The sequence below is a fragment of the Pteropus alecto genome, unplaced genomic scaffold (assembly GCF_000325575.1).
Source record: "Pteropus alecto unplaced genomic scaffold, ASM32557v1 scaffold164, whole genome shotgun sequence".
Lineage (NCBI taxonomy): Eukaryota > Metazoa > Chordata > Mammalia > Chiroptera > Pteropodidae > Pteropus > Pteropus alecto.
In genome coordinates this window covers 16,556,854-16,577,514 of record NW_006439568.1, presented here as the reverse complement: position 1 = coordinate 16,577,514, position 20,661 = coordinate 16,556,854, and the positions used below count along the sequence as shown (strand labels likewise).

The 20,661-nt window shown below is 35.9% G+C and overlaps 1 long non-coding RNA gene across 1 annotated transcript in view; it reads right to left on the bottom strand.

Moving 5' to 3' along the window:
• Nucleotides 1-20,661, bottom strand: part of LOC112483580 — a 50,505-nt gene that overhangs the window by 24,914 nt on the left and 4,930 nt on the right. The window contains exon 2 of the long non-coding RNA XR_003047713.1: nt 3,355-3,387. This is a non-coding gene — a long non-coding RNA (uncharacterized LOC112483580). The remainder of the gene's footprint in view (nt 1-3,354; nt 3,388-20,661) is intronic.

The following is a 20,661-nucleotide window of genomic DNA, read 5'->3' as shown; positions in this document are numbered from 1 at the left end:
TCAAACAAATTGACATACATTTTTGCCCACTTAGTTCGAATTGTACATATACATCATTTTGTACATATACTATTAAATGTGTATGGCAGCCTCTCTTTCATGGCATTTCTTAACACCAACTCACCATTTTTGAGCTGGTATCTTAGTATCTCACTGATCTCATTATTTCCTCATTAAAAAATACATCATTTCTCTTATTGAGGCTACCTAGATTATTTGAATATGTTTTTATTGCTCAGAAAGAAGGTTTTACAGTCTGAGAGCCTTCCGGTTAACAAAACTATTAGCTTTTCCAAAAAATTCAGAAATTAGTAAGTGGACCAAGGCCAGTTCCAGCAAATATCGTATTTCAGCTTGATACCACCAATACAGTAGATTCTGCTTCCTTTAGCATGCAAACACAATTACATAGAAGAGACAGATACTCAGAACTCCAAAGAGAAAATTATAAACAACTCTGAATAAATCACAGCTCATGGCTTTGATGATACAATGTATGGTAATGGGAAAGAATCAAATATTTATCCTACATTTCCTGCATAGATTTTATCTTGATGTATCGAAACAGCTTGTGAAGGTAAGTTTTTATTTATGGAATCGATCTAATTAACTGAAGAAATGAATTTTAGAAAATCACTTAAAAATGCTCTTGGAAAAAAATGTGTAACACAGGCTAAAATGTCAGGATTTACATCCAGTTAATAATTTAAAAACTAGTCTGAATGACAAATTTTCAAACAAGATATTTTTTTCAGGATGGACATTCAGCCCCAGAGAAGGAGAGGGCCCTAACCCATGTCATATAGAAGTCAGTGGCTTATTCATATTAGAATCACAAGCTAAGTCTCTGGTCTTTTGTCCTTTTAAGATAACAAAATACTTATTTGGGTGCATCTTCTATGACGCTAGAAGGAGAATGTCCCCTTGGATTCTACTGGGTAACAAGGGCAAAGTGTCCTAAAATGTCTGTTGTCTTTAATTTTGCTGGGAGGAGCCTGACAATGAAACGAAGTGAGTGAAGACTCTGAGGCCTCTCTCCCAGACGCCCTTTCGAGGGAGGTTTACAGAAGCCCGTGTTTGCAGTATGTCCAGTGGTCAGAATCATGACTGCCTAGTCAGTTAGGCAAAAACTTTGGTTCTTCGTAATTAGTGGGTCTGCGGGAAGAGAGAGTCTCTAACACATTCTTCCCAGGCTTTTCCGTAACTTTCCATGGCTTACTGCTCAGAGAGAAGGAAAAGTATGAGGGAAACAAACAGAGACAGGCCTCCTTTGTGCCTTGGCTCCTGGCCTGCCAAATCAGCCGGCTGGATGCAGAGGCAATTTCCTTAGTGTTTGCGGCCTTACACTGACTTCTGCACAGGGAAGTTGGGCAATATTTATTGTTGAATAGGGCCCCGGGAGATTATTCTTGGAAGGAAAAACCCCTGTGAACCTTTGTGTGTTGACTGAAAATCTCTTATAGCCAGGGTTTCTCAAACTAGATGTGATGCCTCCTTCCAACACAGAAATAATTGGGAAACAGAGAAAAATTCTTCAAGTTTGGAAATCCAGACTTGGTTCCTTCTTACCGAAGGTGATTTATATCTCTGGAGCACTGAGTTAGGAAGTGTAGAAATAAGTGGATAACTTTAAGATACTGTAAACTGCTCTCTAGGATTTTGTGAACAATTGAAATTTTAAAATATCTATTTATCCATTATTTATTTATAGGTAATTTTTGTTCTAAGCTCCCTTTACATGTAGAGGCATGGGTCAGGTACTGGAAGAGATACAAAGATGAAAAAGCCTAATTTTTGACATGAGGTGCTCATACTATCCACCATCTTCTCCCTCTACCACACACACATAATCAAATAATAATAAGAATAAATAAATCATCTGGTATCAATATTAGTCTCATTTAAGTAGTCCATTTCAATGTCATAAAATAGTCATTGAAATACCACCTCTTGTCACTCTCTCCTTAAGTCAGTGTCATGTCTGAGCATATAGAGAAAGAGGTGCCAAGCACACAACCTTAAATTCATGAGAAGGGTCAGGTCCTCAGGCTCAATGCTGTCACATTGGGCTCTAGGACAATGTCCCTCATCCAGCTGGTGCTGCTCATCCTCTAGTCATCTGGAGCTGGCAATGCTCATAAGCTGATCTTTCTCAGTATGGCCAGGGCTAAGAAATTCTCCTGGCCAATGAGAGGGACATTGACTTCTGCTTGTGTATAGACCTTGCAGGGTCTAACTTTAGTCAGTGTTGGGTCTTACGGGCTGCTCAGTAACCCTTGGTACATAGTCATATTATCATACAGTGTGCAAGCTCCCCAGCCAAAGTCTCAATTGCTTTGAAACCCAGGGTGACTCCAGAAAGTTAACCCTTGAGGCCTTCCTCTGCTTGACGACCCAACATTGCCAAGTTGCTGTGACCACTTCTCACCATGGTGACTGGAGGACGTTTCTGAGACGATTTCTTTCTAGGGGCCTTGATGTGGGGAGAGCAGAGCCCTTCTCTGCCTTCAGTGTTTCCCTCCCAACTCTGGAATGTTCTCTTCTTTTCACCACAAAGAGGACGTCAGAAGATATCTGTCTAACGCTCATTTTTTTCTTCTCTTCTTCTTCCCACAAACATCCTAGGCCTAGGGAGGCTTGGGCATTTATTCTTTTTCTCTCTTATTCTATCTTTTCTTTACATTCACTTGACCCAGATGGAGCACATCCTCCACACCACAGTGAGCCCCCTGAGCATACTCATCATAACATAAAAGGGGAGTAAAGGCTCCATGGAACCTGCAAATTCTACTGTCATAACAATAGTCTGTTTTTATCGCAGAAGCCAGGTACTACTTTGTTCTTTTTTTGCATAATATACAAATGTCCCCTGAGGCTAATGGGTGCTTTGAGTAAATGGGTTGAAGATCTTATATTCAGAGAGGCAAGAGGACAAGCATATTGATACTGTTTAAGGTATCATCTTATTTATGATTAATATACTTATTTGTATAATGAGAAATAATGCCAGAAGCTTCTATAGTAACAAAAGCCACTCCTAAGTGTAGTCAGCAGAGGCCCTGATATAAGACATAACAAATTAATTGCCTCACGACAAATATTGCAGGATGGCACAGCCTTCCTTTGATGCCCATCAGCCTGTGGCCAACCCCAGCAGGAGAGCCAGTGCTTTGGGGTTCATTAGCCGGAAGAAAATGCAAAAGGCTGAGTCGTTGCTCATGGAGCACGTGTGAGATGGTCTACACGGGATTTCCAGCACTGTTCTGGAGGAATGTGAGGTCTGAATTCCTCAAACATCAGTGGCAGGTTGAACTTGGGGAGAAGACAGTTTAGAACATTAGTGAGACTTCTTACCTTTTTTATCTTCTCTTTTCCCTTTGTTGAGACCTGGGAAAAGAGATAGAAACAAGTTAGATCACGATGGAAATGATTATGTCTATATAATTACTATTTAAAATATTGTGAGTTCTCATTATGTATTGCTGATTTAGTCTCATTCTTTAAGAATCTAAGTTATGGTTTTATTTTATTTTAAATTTGTAAGCATTAGATCATTTATAGGTAAATTGGTTCTAAAGCCTGTTTGCTTTCTTGATAACAGAGACAGACGCTGATAACGCTTCTCAGAGTTACTGTCTCAGTGATGCTGCAACAGAAGTCTTGCTTTTCTCTCTGCCTAGAAACCTCTTTCCTTCTATTCTTTACACACTTAACTTCTGCTTATTCTACCTCCCACTTCTCAACCCCACCCTGTACTTAAATCAGATCCCCATTATCTTCTCTCACTGCATTCTCTTCTTTTCTTACTTAGCATGTATCTTGATTTGTAATTATATATTTGTGTTATTTTTTAATGTTTGAAACAATAGCTTATCTTCAGAGAACCAAAGAGGAGAGGGATAAAGAGACCCTCATCAAGATGGCAGGTGGTGGCTAGGAACGTGAGAAGAACACAAAGGAAGTCATCTGCCTCTGGCCATTTCAGTGCAATTGCCTCTTGGGGTTTACACAAGATGGGCCCCAGGTCCCCCAGCACCTCAGTCCTCTGACTTGCTGAGAGCCCATATTCATGGTCATTATTCTCCCATCTAACTCTCAATTCATATTTCATCAATTTCCTTTGTTCTCATCACATCATCCTCTGCCTGAGTCCCATCCCCAGAGAATTAGACTGGGGGAATATTTCCAGTTGGCTGGGAAAGGACAGATTATGGACAGGTAACGGGAAGGATTTATAAACCACTGAAGAGCTACGGTAAAGAAAGTGTGCTTCTAGAATCCCATGTCGGACCACCAGATGTACACTTTTCTCTAAATACCTGGTCATAAAAAAATGAGAGTCAGTGAGTTTAAAAACATGCCCATGGTATGTGTCAGACTGACAATTGAACTCCAGCCAACTTGATTCCAAGGTTCATGAGTTTCCTGTTATAACCAGCAGTTTGGTGCTCACAGCTCAGCATCAAGATTGACCTAAATGCAATTCTGTCTCTGGTACTGAGCCCCTATTTCAGTGGTTTTTAGCGTTTTGCCTTAATTTGTCCCAACACACCTTTTTTTAAAAAAATTTATCCCAACACACCTGTGCAAGAAGCAGCTTTCCTATCAGTGACAATGGCTCGCTACAATAGAGAGGAAGCTGGACAGGGTTAGAATAATTTTAAAAGGGCTCACACCCTTACTCCAAGCAAGTTCTGATATAGACTGCTTGGGGAAAAGTGCCCCCATAGCATTTTTGAAAATCCTTTTAGGGCACTTTGACTTTAGAAGCAGGGTCATTTGTGTCTTACTCCTGGTTTTATGACTCTCCTATTATCCCAGTTTCTCTAGAATCAGGCTCTTCGATGTATGAGATTTATTCCTGAACATGCCTTCCCTGCTACATGCTATAGCTATACTTCTTATACTTCTGTGTGCTGCCTGCTGCTTATGCCTTTTCACCCCCAGCCCCATGCTCATCCTGGCCTCTTGTAACCCCAGAACACCCTGGCATCATGCTTTTCTCACTAACTGAAATGTCTGCCAACTGTTTACCATGAATCTTTGGCACATCTGTGTAAATCTTCTCTTTATTTGTATTCAAATAAGCCCCCAGAGGACATCCTTGTGGTCTGTCTGGTCACTGGGTCTCCATCAATCTAACCTCACCACCACTTGTCTGGGCCTTCCCACCACAGATACCCACATAACTACCCCTGTTCTTTATTGTTAACTCAAACCTTCTTTTAATAGCTTCATCATGGATGGAAGAGCTTTTCAAAAAAGAAATTTGTCTTCTTTACATATACTTTTGTATGAATTCTTATTTTGTAGTCCCTGAATGGGTTGATTTATTCAGAAAAATACAATAGAGCACAGATGTTTGGGCCAAGTGTGCTTGCAAAATGGTATTCTCTACAGAATGGTTTTAGGCATAAGAGTATTCACAATAAATGGTGGACATATTTCCCTTTTGGAGGGTTTTTTCCTCAGCCTGTCAAAACTTAGATTTATAAATTAAATCTGTGAAACATTTATTTAAAAATGTCACTAGCAAAATGTACAAATCTGCATATTAAAGTTTATGAAAGCACTTTCATAAAAACAGTAAACTTCTTAAAGTTTGGTATCATCAAACATCAAACGGTTAGGACCTGTTGGTTCATATTCTTGCTCTGAAGAATTTCTATTGTTTTATTTCTCTGAGTTATTAAGCGTGGATCTGGTGAGAATATGTTGGTATAGCATGGTGTGCTGTGGTGGTACTGTGTGGGACCTTTGTCAAATACCTATTCTATGGAATTCACCGAAGGAAGAAACACCATCATTATTTGGAGTTTGCTTTTGCAGAATTTGTTTTTCCTGGTAACTGTAGCCATAGCAATTACCTGAAACAAAGTTGGTAATTGTTTTCCTTCTCTCTACTGAAAGCAGATATAGGTTAACCGTATACTCTAGGGGAATTTAACATTAGTTCATATGTTTTTATATTTTAATCTGCCAGTGTTTTTGCATATGAAAGGAAGACTTGCACAGGAACTGATAATAACATTTTCAATTAGTAACAACAATAGTTGTGTTTCCATGTGCAGAGGTTATAAATACTTGAAGCTTTGGATTATCATTTTCCTGATAATACCTGAGATATGTCTATAGGTATAGATATATAGATATAGATAGGGATAGATACAGAGAGATAGCTTCAAATTTCAGTAAACTGATATGGTCAAATATATTTAGTTGATTGTGCTATTTCTGAAAAGTTCAGGATAAGGTCATATCTGAAAAGTGAGCCCTCGTCTACATTCTAGAGAAAATGCCAGTTTGAAATTTTCATACTTAAGACACCCCCACCCATGGCAATAAAATATAGGTTATATGATTCTAAAGTTTTCAGTTAGAAAGTTTTGCTTTCATGGCAGAAGAAAACTGCAAGTTATTATAGCCCATGATGTGTATTTAGGGATAATGGGGGATAACACATAATTTCAACTTATTTCTGGACTAAATTAATATGATTATATATTATTTCAAACCACAAGACTAAAATTATTCTCTCACTGAAGTTGATTCCTCTCCCAAATGAACTGTATTGTTATATTTTGATCAATATTTTTTTTATCAATACCACAACCAGACAGATATTTTAAGAAAAGAATAAAATCATATTTATCACTAGTCCTATCTTAAATTAATAATAAGAAGTAGACAGCTCGCAGGGTATGTGCCTCTATTTCTATTTGCCTGCTAGTTTGAAATGGGGGTGGAGGGGAATTATCAGTGGTTATATGTCTACACAGCCAACCTAGAAGCATACAGCCATGAGAACACTTCAGTTGTACAGACAGATAAACCACTAAGGAGTAATTAAATATATTTCCCTTCTTGAAAGAAAGAAAAAAAAAAGAGACACGTATGAGAGGCACTTGAATAGGTGAGGATGATGTCTAAAAAAGTCTTAAGAACTAAAATCCTAAATTAATGGTGAAGTATGTATTTTAGAAGGCACAAGCAGGCACCCTCCTACTAAGAAATATTCAGGAGATTAGTCACCATAAACTTTCTCAAGATAAATCGAGGTGCTCTCATTCAACCAGGTAAATGAGAGGAAGAATTACGATTGAAAAATGTGCTTTTGCTTACATTATCCGACTAGGTTCTTCCAGTTAACCCATCAAATGAGTTGTTAAAAGATGCTCCTCCTAGATGAAGACAAATCGAAGTCTAGAATAGAGACTATCATAGCTCCTAAGGTGTTTGGGTTTTTAAAAAAATACAGAGAGACTTGATCTAATGCTCAATTCACTGGAATTGGAATCTTGAGCATAGCTCCTTGAGAATGAGTTTACCAGAAAAACAGTGAATTAATGAGATACCTATCAATGGATTATGCCAGAGTCATATGGAGAGGCATGCCATGCAGAGAAAGCAATGCTTCTTCCGCCACTCTCCAGGAAGTGCCCCATGAACCAAAGGTGACTGACAATAATTTTCAGAATCATGACCTTTAGAATAAGTCCTTCTGTTTCTTTCTTTTCTCATCTCAAAAATCAAACAGATGTTCTGCTTAATAAATGTGACTGCATATAAACTGTTTAGATAATAAAAAATGTGTTCAGCTAAAATGAAAATGGTGGAAAACAAGTTGAGTAAAAGTACTTGTGGCAAATATTGATAGTCTTATTCATATTATATTAAAGAGCTCATAAAAATATTTTTTAAAAAAGCCCCAAGAGTCTCAATAGACATATGTATAAAATGTATAAATAACTAATTTATATTGAGGGAATGAAATAATTTTGAATGTCAGTAATAAAATATAAATAAAAATGGTTATATAATGCTATTTCTAGTGAAAAATGAAAGGAATATTCTCACCCCATTAATTGAAGCATAGTAAAATGATTACAGTGGTCTTCTCTTATCTGTAGGGGATACATATCAAGACCCCCAATAGATGCCTGAAACCACAGAAAGTAACCAAACCCTATCTATACTATGTTTTTTTTTCTTATACAAGTATATCTATGATAAAGTTAATTTATAAATTATGTACAGTAAGAGATTAACAATAATAAATAGAAAAATAAAAATAATATAACAAAAGATATATGGATGTTGTCTCTCTTAAAAATACCTTACTATACTGTACTCTCCCTTCTTTTTGTGATGATATAAGGTGATACAATGTCTATATGATGAGATAAAGTGAGGTTAATGACAGGCATTGAGATTTACTATTAGGCTACTATAAAAGTTACTTGAACACGAGCACTGTGATATTGCAACAGTTAATCTGATAACCAAGATAGCTAACTAACAGGTGGATAATATATACTGTGTGGACACACTAGACAAAGAAATGATTCACATCCCAGGCAGTACAGAGTGAGATGACGTGAGATTTCATCACGCTACCCAGAATGGTGTGCAACTTAAAACTTATGGATTGTTTATTTCTGAAAATTTCCATTTAATATTTTCAGACCACAATTGACCACAGGTAAATGAAACTATGGAAAGAAAAACTGTGAATAAGGGTTTAACATTTTTTTGAATGTCTCCTTGGGCAAGGGAAATGAAACAAATAAACAATTAAACAACAATAATAAAGAGCCTAGGAGAAAGGGGATCAGTGTCCAGAATTATTAAATATATTATCTAACATGTCCAGTTTTCAAACAAAAAACTGATGAGAAATGCAAAAAAAAAAGAAAAAAAATCTCAAGAAAGTGTTACTCATACACAAGGAAAAATGAGTCAACAGAAACTTCTTGTGAGAAGACCCCAACATCAGACTTAATAGACAAAAATTTTAAAGCAGCTATTGTAAACACGTTCGAGAACTAAAAGAAACAATGACTAAAGTAAAGAAAAATAGAACAATGTCTCATCAAATAGAGAACATAAAAAAGATAGAAATTATAAAAAGAACCAATGGAAATTTTAAAGTTGAAAAGTTGAAATGAAAAATTTATACAAGGGGCTCAACTGTAGATTTGAACTGGTAGAAGAAAGAATGAGCAAGCTTGAGGATAATTTGTTAGAGATTATGTAATATGAAAACAGAAGAAAAATGGTGAAGAAAAATGAACACAATCTCAGAGAAATGGGGGATACCACTAAGCTTGCTAATGTACATTTAGCGTTTTTTTTTGAGGAAAGAGAAAGATTAGAGAAAATAATCTAAGAAAATTACCCAAATATGATGAAAAAGATTAATTTACATATCCAAGAAAGTCAAAGAATTCCTGATAAACAGAAAGATATTCATACCTAGACATATTATATAGGAATAACAAAATCCAAAGATAAACAGAAAATTTTGAAAGCTAAGAGAAAAAACAACTCATCACAAGAGAACAATAATATTAACAGCTGACTTCTCCTTAGAATAAGGAGAAGCAATAGGCTAGAAGCAGTAGGACAGCATATTAAAACTGCTGGAAGAAAAAAAAAGCTACAATAATTTTATATCCAGCAAAAATATCTTTTAAAAGTGAGGGTAATAAAAAGACATTCCAAGACAAACAAAACCTAGAAAAATGATTGCTAGTAGACCTGACCTAAAAAAAATATTAAACAAAGTTCTTCAAGCCAAAAGCAAATGATTCCAGATAATAAGTAACTCAATTCATCTGAAGAAACAAAGAGCTCCAATAAAGATAATTGTGTAGATAATTAAAAAAGAAAGTAAAAGTCACATATTTTCCTACTTTTTTTCTTTTAACAGCTAAAAAACAAACACATAAAACAAAATATATATAATCATGTCATTGGCCTACAATATGTAGAAATGTAATATATTTGATGATAACAGCACAAAGAAGGTGAATAGGAACAGAGCTGTATTAGAGTAAGAAAATAACACCAGATGGTAATTGGAATCCACAGAAACAAATGAGATCAAGAAATAGTAAATAAGGAAATTAACATAACAAACCCTATAAATATAAACTAGCTTTTCTCTCACCTCCTTTAGAATATATAAAATAATACAAGGTAATAACTATATGAATCAACATATGTAGTTATAATATATATGACAATAATAGCACAAAAAGGGGAATAGGAATGTGTTATATAGGAGTAATAATTCTTATCTAGTTGGAATAAAGTTAGTATAAAGTTGAATTTGATTCTGATAAGTTTAAGTATATATGCTAAGTCTTAAAGCAACTACTGAGAAGTAACTTAAAAATAGTGAAAATATCATTAAAGGAATTAAATGAATAAATTTTTGTTATTCGGGTTAGGCAAAGCCTACTTAGATATGACACCAAAAAAACAGGCAACAAAAGAAAAAATAGGTAAAACGTACTTCAAAATAAAAATCTTTTATTTTTTAAAAAGTACTATTAAATATATGAAAAGGCAACACATATAATGCAAATAAATATTGCACTGACAAGTAACTTGTACTTAGAATATATAAAGAACTCTTACAACTAAATAATAAAAAATCACAACCCAATCAAAAGTGGGCAAGGGAACTGAATAGACATTTCTCCAAAGAAAATATGCAAGCAGCCAATAAGCACATTAAAAATGCTCAACAGCATTAGCCATCAGGAAAATGCAGGATACAGTCAAAACTACAATGAAATACCATTTCATACCCACCAGGATGGATTTAATAAAAAAATCAGATAATAATAAATGATGATATGGATGTGCAGAAATCAGAACACTCATCCATTTCTGATGGGAATGTAAAATGATGGAAAACATCCTGGAAGTTACTCAAAAGGCTAAACATAGAGTTACCATATAATCCAGCAATTCCATGCCTTGGAATATACCTAAGAAATATGAAAACATATGTTCTCACAAAAACTTCTACACGAATATCTATAATAACCCCAAAGAAGAAACAGATCAAATGCCCTTTTAATGAACGATAAACAGAATGCGATATCTGTCTACCTACCTAAGAATGTGTGTGTGTGTGTGTGTGTGCATGTGTGTGTGTATATGTATCTATGTCTAATATTATGGGAATAGGCAAAGCTAATTGAGACAGGAATTAGATTAATAGTTGCCTGGGGTGGTAAAGTTGGGTCAAATGGGGAGTGACTATTAATGTGTGTTGGGTTTCCTTTAAGAATAATAAAAATGTTATAAAATTTACTGTGGTGATGGCTTCGTAGCCCTGTGAATATACTGAAAACTTTGGATCATACACTTTAAATGGATGAATCATATGGTATGTGAATTATATATCATAAAGCTTTTATATTTAAATAAATGAATAAAAATATAACAAAATGAGCACAAATGTAAAAAACATAGAGATAAGACTATTTCATAAAGTTCCATTAGTGTTAAATACCACTATTCCATGAGAATATTTGAGAAACAGAAAAAATATAAGGCTTTTTTTAATGACACATTGAATGTAATCAGGTAGCAAAATATGAAGAGACCTGAAGAATGAGGAGGCTTAAACTTACATAGTGATGTATGTCCATTATGTGATGTGCAGAATGTATGCAGTGATGTATCTCAATAAAACTGGGGGGAAAAATAAAGAGAAAGTATCAAGATTTAGATTTCACTAAATTTGGGAGAACATTGTTTGCAAGGAGATATGCTTGATAGGATCCTTAACGGACAGGGTTAAGTAACTGCTCTCCCATGAATAAGCACACTTTGTTTTAAAAGGTCCCTGTTTTCTTAAGTAGTTGCTATCTTGTCAGGCACTTTTTAATGTGTTTTACATACATTATCATTAGTTCTCACAAGACAAATTGTACAAATGAGAATACTAGGGCTTTTTAAGAAGGTAACTGTCAATTTTTATACAACTAGTATGCGGTAAAGTAAAGACTAGAATTCAGGAATGCTCATTGAACCATTCTATGTTGATTACAGTTATTTAAAACTCTGTGTGATCCACTAAACAAATTTTTAAAAACACACTTTGCATGTCATTTTATTTAAAATAAAGAGGAAAGAATTGAAATTGATGGTTAAGTCATTTATTTATGGTTCCCAAAGTTCCCCCTCTACCTTAATTCTTAAATATTAATATAAATTAATTTAAAAATCTTAAATATTAAGCCTGAAAGAGGCAACACCTTTTATCACGTTAGCAACTTTTCTAAGTGAAAGTAATGCATTTTTTAGTTCTTCTTGGATAGGTATCATTAAAGATTTTTATTTCTCATTTAATATCTTTAAAAAATGATTGCATGAGGCTGGTCAAAGGAGAAATATTGGTCACATTTATGAAAAATCTTGAGATTGCTTCTTTCTCAGACTGGAACATGTAACATACCAAGTAGTTTCCCAATTCAATGTATTATAGCAATATCCCTTATGTAAATATTATCTTAATGTAAATAATATATATCCCAAAACTTATGCTTTGGGGGAGATAGTAGAAGAAGAAAAACATTGGGCTTATGAGAATTTTAAAAATTATTTAAATGTTTGCAGTTATTTTACAGGAGATGTAATATCGTAAAATTATTAAAAAGTGTTTATATTATAGATTGTCCTCCCCACCTCCCTGTCCAATGGAGAACTAAACCAGCAATGGAATTTTGACAAGAAGATTTGTGTGATTCCAATTATATTTTGGAAACAAAGAGTAATAAATATATTGATCATAATATCCTGCTTGAGCAAGCCCCTTAGAAATCCTTCTTATGGAATTCCTGATAAGGTCATACCTTTGTAAACATCATTTCACCAGCACCTGGTATAGGATGCTTTGGGTTTGATTCACATAGGTTCGATCAGACAGGACTATGCTGATTAACAAGGAGAGAAAGGGTGTGCTCCCATCAGAGTAGCCAAAACTTAAACAGACTAGAACATTTATTTCAGGGATCGATTAATTTAATATGTTACACATTTATAGAGTTCAAACTATTCACCCCAATGGAAACCCAAACGATTCCCAGAAAGGCAAAATGCCCAACATGGCTTTGAGAACAGACATGTACATTACATGACAGCTGTTTGTGTCTTTTAACATAAGGGGGAGATCTTTTTGTTTTGAATTTGGCAATGACATTTTCTCTTAGGCCAGCAGATCAGAGATATTGCAGATTAAGATGAAAGGTAGAAAGACAGAAAGGTAGATCATAGGAAGCAATCACAAGGTAATAACAAAACAGAGCCAGAAATGCTTATTTAGATAAATGAGGTATATTAAAGGCTATATACCATCATTCATGGGACTCCCCATCCAAAACCATCCACAAAGGATTTTAAACTCTGAAATAGATATAAAAGCACACGTGGCTTTAAAAAAAGCACATTGTCACACAAGTATAGTCCAAAACCTCTAATTCTTAAAAACATTATGTAAGAAAGATGAATTAAATTCCCCCCCTACATTCATACCAAAAATAAATGCTATGGAAAAGGCTAACACTAGAGAAAGATATTTCTGAGTTTCATTTTCCTTATCTACAAAGATCACATTAAAAATACTTGCTAGTTTGAACTTGTGACCTTTGAGATTCTTTCCAAATTAGTTTTCATGATTCTAGGTAAGATATACTTATTGTAAGTTCAAGGTGTCACATGTACCAGGAGTATTTGAATTTTATTAAGTAATGAGGGGCTTTAATACCCAATGGGATGAATCTCCAAGGAGGAACTATCACACAATCTGACAGGTATACACATATATGTTTGACATATATGTGTATGGTGGGGGAAGCCTTCTCACACCCCTTAAATCATGCTGCCATTTTCCAAAGCAAATTCTAAAAATGAATTCTCAAGCTAGTCTGCCCATTAGAATCTCAGAGCTTTAAAAAGTCCTCATGTCCAGGCCCCACCAAAGACCAATTAAATCAGGACCTCTGGGGATGAGACCTGCACATCAATATTCTTTTAAAGTTCTTGAAGGATTCTATTGTGAGCCAATGAATGATGAGCACCACTGCCTCAATGGACTCATGTCAAAAAGGAGAAAACTTGAGACCCTCATAAGCTAAATGACTGAGTTTAGCTCAAGGAATTAGTCATGAAGCCAGGAGAGGAGTCCCAGTCTCCAAACTTTCCATCATATTCTTTCAATTACACCTTGGTCTTTCCGTCTCTCCTCATTTCATATTGCTGCCTCTAAATTGGCCTGCCTATGGTCTTAATTGCAGGTCTTGCATTCAGCACCTACCAAACACACCATATAACAAAGCTGTGAGTAGCCTCTCCCAGCATAATTTTTGCACATTACTTTTTTTTATAGACATTGCCTTCTTAGGCTTGCCAGGTTAGAGGTGACCCAAATTCTTTCATTATAATGAGAAAATTGAGCATCAGAGAAATTAAGTGATGTATCGTCATTTAATCCAGCAAAAAGCAAAATCCAGAACTGGCATTGCATAACATTTCATCCAAGTTCTACTTTTCCAAGCCTCCAACTTCGATGATGGGAATGTCCCATAGGAGACACTGGCACCCTTCATCAAGAGGCTAACATACACTTGTCTCAAGAGTAGTAGAGCTGAATGAGGATCAGGGAGGGGCTGAATTTGCAGTACCCATCTTACTTTTGGTGTTTGGAGGTCAGAGGAGACAGTCCAAGACACTGCTGTAGCTCACACACATTATGGCTTGTAGACTGGCTCTGCTCGTTAGGGGCAGGAACTCAGCCTACAGTTTCTTCCTCAGCAGACCTCCATGACTGAAGCTGGAAGCTTGGGAACCTTGAGAAAGCACTGCAGGTTCTAGTTCTCCCTTGTTGGTTTTGGTTCGACCTTACAGGCTTCAGTTTTTCCTTGCTTTCCTCTCATATCCATCCTTCCTTCTTAACCACCTGTCTTCTGGACTTCAGATTCCCACATCAGACACAGAAACAATAAACAGCAGCTTCAAATAGACTATGTAACCAGCTCTGACAACTGCATAAGGTCAAATTCCTATAATAAATCATGTGTCTATATCTCCTAGGGGTCTGCCTTCCTAATCGGGGGGCTAGGACTGTGTAAACAGAATCAATTACATCACCATCTTGGCCATACCTATAGTCAGATAACTGGAATTGAAAAACTTCCAGTGTGACAACACGAGGTCTTCAATGACCATTTGACAACAACCTTTTGGGCAAAGCAGTGACTGTTCCCTTTCCATTTTGCCATTGTTTCCCTCTTATCAATAATACCTTTATAGTGGCCTAGTTTGTACATTTACCTTGCTGGCCTTGGCTTGTGGTTGGTTGAGTGTGCATTCTCTGATTTCCTCAAATCCAACCAATGAAACTCAGCTTTTACAATAACTTTTTGGACCATTTCTCTGATTTTTTCATGCTTCTGATTTCCATGATTTTCTCATCTCCTCAAGTATGTTTGGGTTATTACTAATGTTTTCATTTGTGCTGCTCTTTATTCTTTAATATTTTACTTCTTGAATTTAGAATGCTACAATCCTTATACCTTCTTATCTATATGAGTTAACGCAGAATTAGGAATATAGTAGAGGCTCACTAAATAATTACAGAAATTAAGAAATCTTTATTGAGGGTCCGCTGTTTATATGTTAATATGTTAGTTCAGTTGGAAGGGGGATGGGACTTGCCTTCTTGCATATGTTATAAACAGAGCAATGGCATTAACCTAGAGCAACTTCTGTGTGCCTTTAGGCCATTTTAATGCCTGAAGACTTAGCTAATTATTTAGCTTTGCTTTTGAAGTCTGAGGTGATGGACTTGTTTTTAAAACTTGCAACCTGCAAATGATTGGCTCTTTTGTACTTACAATCTATGTTTACAAATACTTATATAATTGTTCTGTATATTTTAAAATAGAGAAATTATTTGTTATAATTCTAGTGTAAGAAAGAAGTGTGAAAATGCCAAAACTGGAGACTCGTAAAACAAAATAACTTCCTCTTCGGAGATACAAAAATTTTCATTGTAGTATAAATGTTTGATTAGATAGATTTATTCCATATGTAAAGTTTTGTAATCTGCTCAATTTTTACTTAAAAGTATAAGAATTTTCATTAAATCATGATTTTTAATGCCCATATAATATTTTATTCCATGATGATAATTTGTTTACTTAATCTCCTAGTGTAGGACATTTGATTATAAGTAATATTTCAGCAAAGCCTCCTTGTACATCATTCTCAGTGTCCATGATTTTAATAATAATCTCAGGATAAAAATTTTAAGGCAAAATTGCTTAAAATATATGTGCATTTAAAAACTTTTGATCACATTTTCTGCTTTTTCTTAGAAAGGGCATACCAATTATATTTTCATCAATAATTTGTCCTCCTTTCTACTTGATAAGCCCAAATTATATAAAATTATTGTTTTAAGTTGCATTTCCTCAAACCTACAGTTCAAGGACAATAAATATTTTTATACTTTGCAAAAGCTTGTGCTTTGTGGTAAAAGATGAATTTTTTATTAAACTTTCAGTTAACCAGGTTTCTTTTATATACAACAAACAGTAAACAGCAAAAACTATTTTTAGAAGAGGAAAAAAGCATGATTTTGAAATGAGAGCAATGGAACTTAAGGATGTAGGAAAGCTGCAGAACAATAATTCTTCCCCTATCCAAAATCCATGGTGGACAGGGAGGAGTGAGATTTGCCTAAAGTGGGGATTAAGTTGCTCTGAATATCAAATGGAGAGTAAGACCATGCTAACAACTTTGGCTGGGACTCTGCAAGTGTTAGATGTTATAATTGACAAGGCACCAAGCCAAACATTATACAACAAGGCTGATAAAGGAGTTAGAGCAGAAACTGGAGAAGTGTCAGTTGATATTTTCACCACTTTGTTGAGCTCTAAATGAAATCCCTGAAGACAAAGAAGATTAACATAACCCCATTATAATAAAAAGGGAGAAGGGCTAAAGAATCACTCAGAAATTATACATCAATCTATTCTCATCTCATTTTGGAGAGATACTGTACAAGCCTTGTAAGCAATCCAATAGAGCTACATTTAACAAGCCCATGGTTTGATGGAGACCAGCCCCATGCTCTCATTCCTTGGCTCATCAGAATTCTTTGAGGATTTCATTACTGCAAAGGTGCTAACCTATTTTCCAAAAAGAGGAAGGATAGAGTGTGCTCTTATTGCTTTGAACGGAATTCAGCTTGTTTGTGCGGGTTAGGAGCTGATACTGGCTACCAAGAGATTTTATTTGTAATCATATACAGGCTGTGAAGAACTTGGGTCATTTGAAGTGGTTTGTACTCTTCTTTGAAAGTCTTTTTGACTCTCCAGATTTCTGGTGAGAAAAATCCTCCTCCAACTAAGCTTAGAAACTGCCCTTCTTCTATAAGGAAGACTTGAGAACATGGAGGTTTTGATGAATGACCTACTGAGGCAGACATGTGAGGTGGCTTCTAGGCAGACGAAACCTACAGCTTTGCCGATTTCTCTGGGGATTGGTAAGAGGTAGAACAGCCTGAAGGCTTTAATTTTGCCCAAAGTTCAAAGTAGGGGAAAGGAAACCCAAGAGAGGGGAGGATTTAAATGGCAGAAGAGAGCTAACATATACCCAATAACTCACACGGGCAGGCTTCTAAGGACAGTGCTCTCCTACACTCTTCACTCTCAGTTTGTCTTTTGTATATCTAAGGTCCCATAAAACTGGACCCAGGAGACCTTAGATATAATTGCTAAGCCAATTAGTTGCTTGACATTTCTTTTCTGAAATGCAAAGAAATAGCCAGAGAACAATGTATCATTTCATGCTTTAGACCTAGCTAGGAAAAAAAAAAAATAAAAGAGCACAACACATGTAATTAATGCTCAGATACACATGTCATCTGAGAAAAGACATTATGTAAAATAATAGAAATGTTCATAATCTGCCGGAGATAGTGAGTGAACCCCGCTGTTCCATGGATCTAGGCCTGGCCATTCTACTGGCTCTTTAGTAAGCTAACAAAACAAAACAAAACAAAACCTTCTTTGAAGATGTGAGTGACTATCCTTATCCAGGAATCTATCTGGATTCCTTCTACTCTAGATTTTCTGTCCTGGTTTAGATATAATTTCCTGTAATTCAGACCTAGTGGTTGTGAAATTGAATAACCACAAAACATTTACAAGTCCCTTGAATAACCCATCCTGCCTGGGAAACAGTCTCCTGCCTTTGGCTGCACCTCTGAGGCATAAATGAGGGATCCTCATACAGAATGTGCCGCTCTGCACACAGGTGGCCATAGAGTGGATAAGACTTTCAGCTGCACCCACATGCCCAGATGGCACCCATGATTTATATTTATTTTCAGAAACGGGGGACAAAATGACTCCATTTTATTAAGCCACAGTCCTAGTTGTGGGAGATAATCGAGATCAAATGTATTGTCCTAAAACAAGCTTTGGCAAGCCTCTAGGAAGGACATGTCTTTTCTGTCCTAGTTGAGTGTATTTCCAAGTTATTTCCTTAGTTCAAATTGGGGTCATCCAACCAGAGCTGCTTATGGTAGTTTCTTTTGTTAACCAAACCTTACCTTTTACCTGGATATGCTCAGCTCTGTCTGATTTCCAGAAGTTGGTTAAACTTTTCATAGTGGATAAAATAAAGAAATTATGGCCACTGTGCCGAACAGATTCTTATGTCGATCACCCTTTGTGGGAGAGAGGATCATGACAGTTAAGAGGTGACACACTAGGTAAGTAATGGAAAAAAAGGATTTCTCAGGATTGCTTATGCTCCTCATTAAATCAATAACAAACGACGTTAGGGGCAATCCAAAAGCAGGAAAGCATAGTTCAATGAGTAAGAATGTTTCTACAATTAGCAAAGCAAGCAACTCTGCCTGTTTAATTATTATCATTTTTCTTCACCACCTCAGCATGGAGAATTGGTTTTCCAATCTTCATACTTTCACATGACATCTCTTTCTACGCTTTGTCTTCGACGAAGCATTTTCTCATGACTGTACCGAATTACTAACAGCAATTTGAGGCCAAGTACAAGTTGTCACAGAACCTACAGCAGTGTTCTGCAAATAGTAAACTTTAATTAAAAATTTTTTTGCTATCTCACTGGTATGACTTTGTGGATATCAAATAGCTCATCCTACTCCAGAACACATATAAATATTTTCTATTCTAACACTAATCATGCCACTAGATTTCCCAAAAGTTTTATTAAAGAATTTATTCTAACTCTTGTTGAACTTTTTGACTGGTTACTCTGATGCAGGCATATATCTGGTGCTTAAAACCAAATTCCACTTTGCCTCATTTAAGTCAGAGTAATTACCCTTAGACTCAGGACCGCTCCTTTGCATAGTTAGCTTAAATAGTGAGTACTTGAATCTTTCCATGAAAGCCTTGGCCACTTGAACTATCATGGTGTTCTTTTTCGGTATTTAGGAGGAAAAGCATTAATTTTCATAAAATCCAGGAAGACAAAAGATTTGTCAAAGTGATTATGGTCTATATCTTCCTATGCAGAAAACTTCACAATTAAAAAAAAAATAGTGCTCCAACTGCCTTAATCCACACGGGAACTCAGGATTGCAATAGAGGAAGAGACCTGTTTTTAATTGAGAAAGCCTTGCCCCTCTCACCAGCTCCTCAGCTCCTCAGCTCCTCTGTCTGTGAATCTGAATCCTTTCAAAGTTTGGGGAAATCCATTCCCTGGCTTCTCACCTCATTATGAAGTCTTTGAATGTTCTCCACTCCTCTCTGGTTCTTTCAAGAATTATTAATGGCCCCATCAATTTCCCTGCCCTTGCTCATTTGACAAACAAGTGCCATTTGAGTGAAATGTTTGCATTCTCTAACTGAGCAAAATTTGGGGGCAGTTTCTAATTCTATAGATTTCACAGCAGTGATGCTCCCAAGAGAATCATAAGTGAATTTGTGGTAACTCAAACAGTATTTGACAACTAACAGTGTTGTGTTACTTCTTTGAATTGGCCATTCATTTCAGTGATTAACAGGTGTGGTGCAGGAAGCCTCTGGTTTCAGAAAAAATAATATCGAGCTTCCCGAAGAGTAGACTTCTACATATATAATTTCAGAAATGACTTAGCTAGAAAAATCTAACACATAGCAGCAAGCAGGGACAATTTCCCAATGCTTTCTTTTTATAATTTTATAAATAGAATAACTTACTTCAAGGTCTGCCTAAACTAAAAATCTCTTTATATCAGAATTACATAATAAATTATGATTAAGACTAATCTTGAATCAACCTGAAAATAAGTCATTTTCCTGAAATTCTCCCTTTTTTTCCTCCAAGTGCCTGCACTTGGGCCATATAATTCCAGATAGTTCCTATTGAAAATGGTGATCAGAAGGGAAAGTGGAGGATTTAATAATAACGATTCATGTTACTGTTTGTTTTCAACAAATGGTTTGGAGGGTTAACGAAGTGTTTGTGAGGGAACAAGACAACTCTGTTGAGAGGTTTCCCCAAACTGCATTGACGTCTCTTCATGCATCAAGCATACGTGAAACATCCACTGTATATTAGTACTGTAGTTGGCTATGGATGAAATAGCAAGGAAAAAGCACATTGTTTTTGCCTTTTTGAGAATGAGAGACAGACCAGTGACGCATGAAAGAAAGAGTAATACAACTAGCTAAAAAGGGTCAGGCAATTTAAAATAAAGTTAGGGTACTCTGGAGCTGAGACTGTCAGGAAAGATTTTGGGCTTTGAGAAAAGCAAGAGGAAAGGCCTTGAAGTCAGAGGGCATGGAATCAAGGAGAATCAAATATATGGACCAAAAGCGG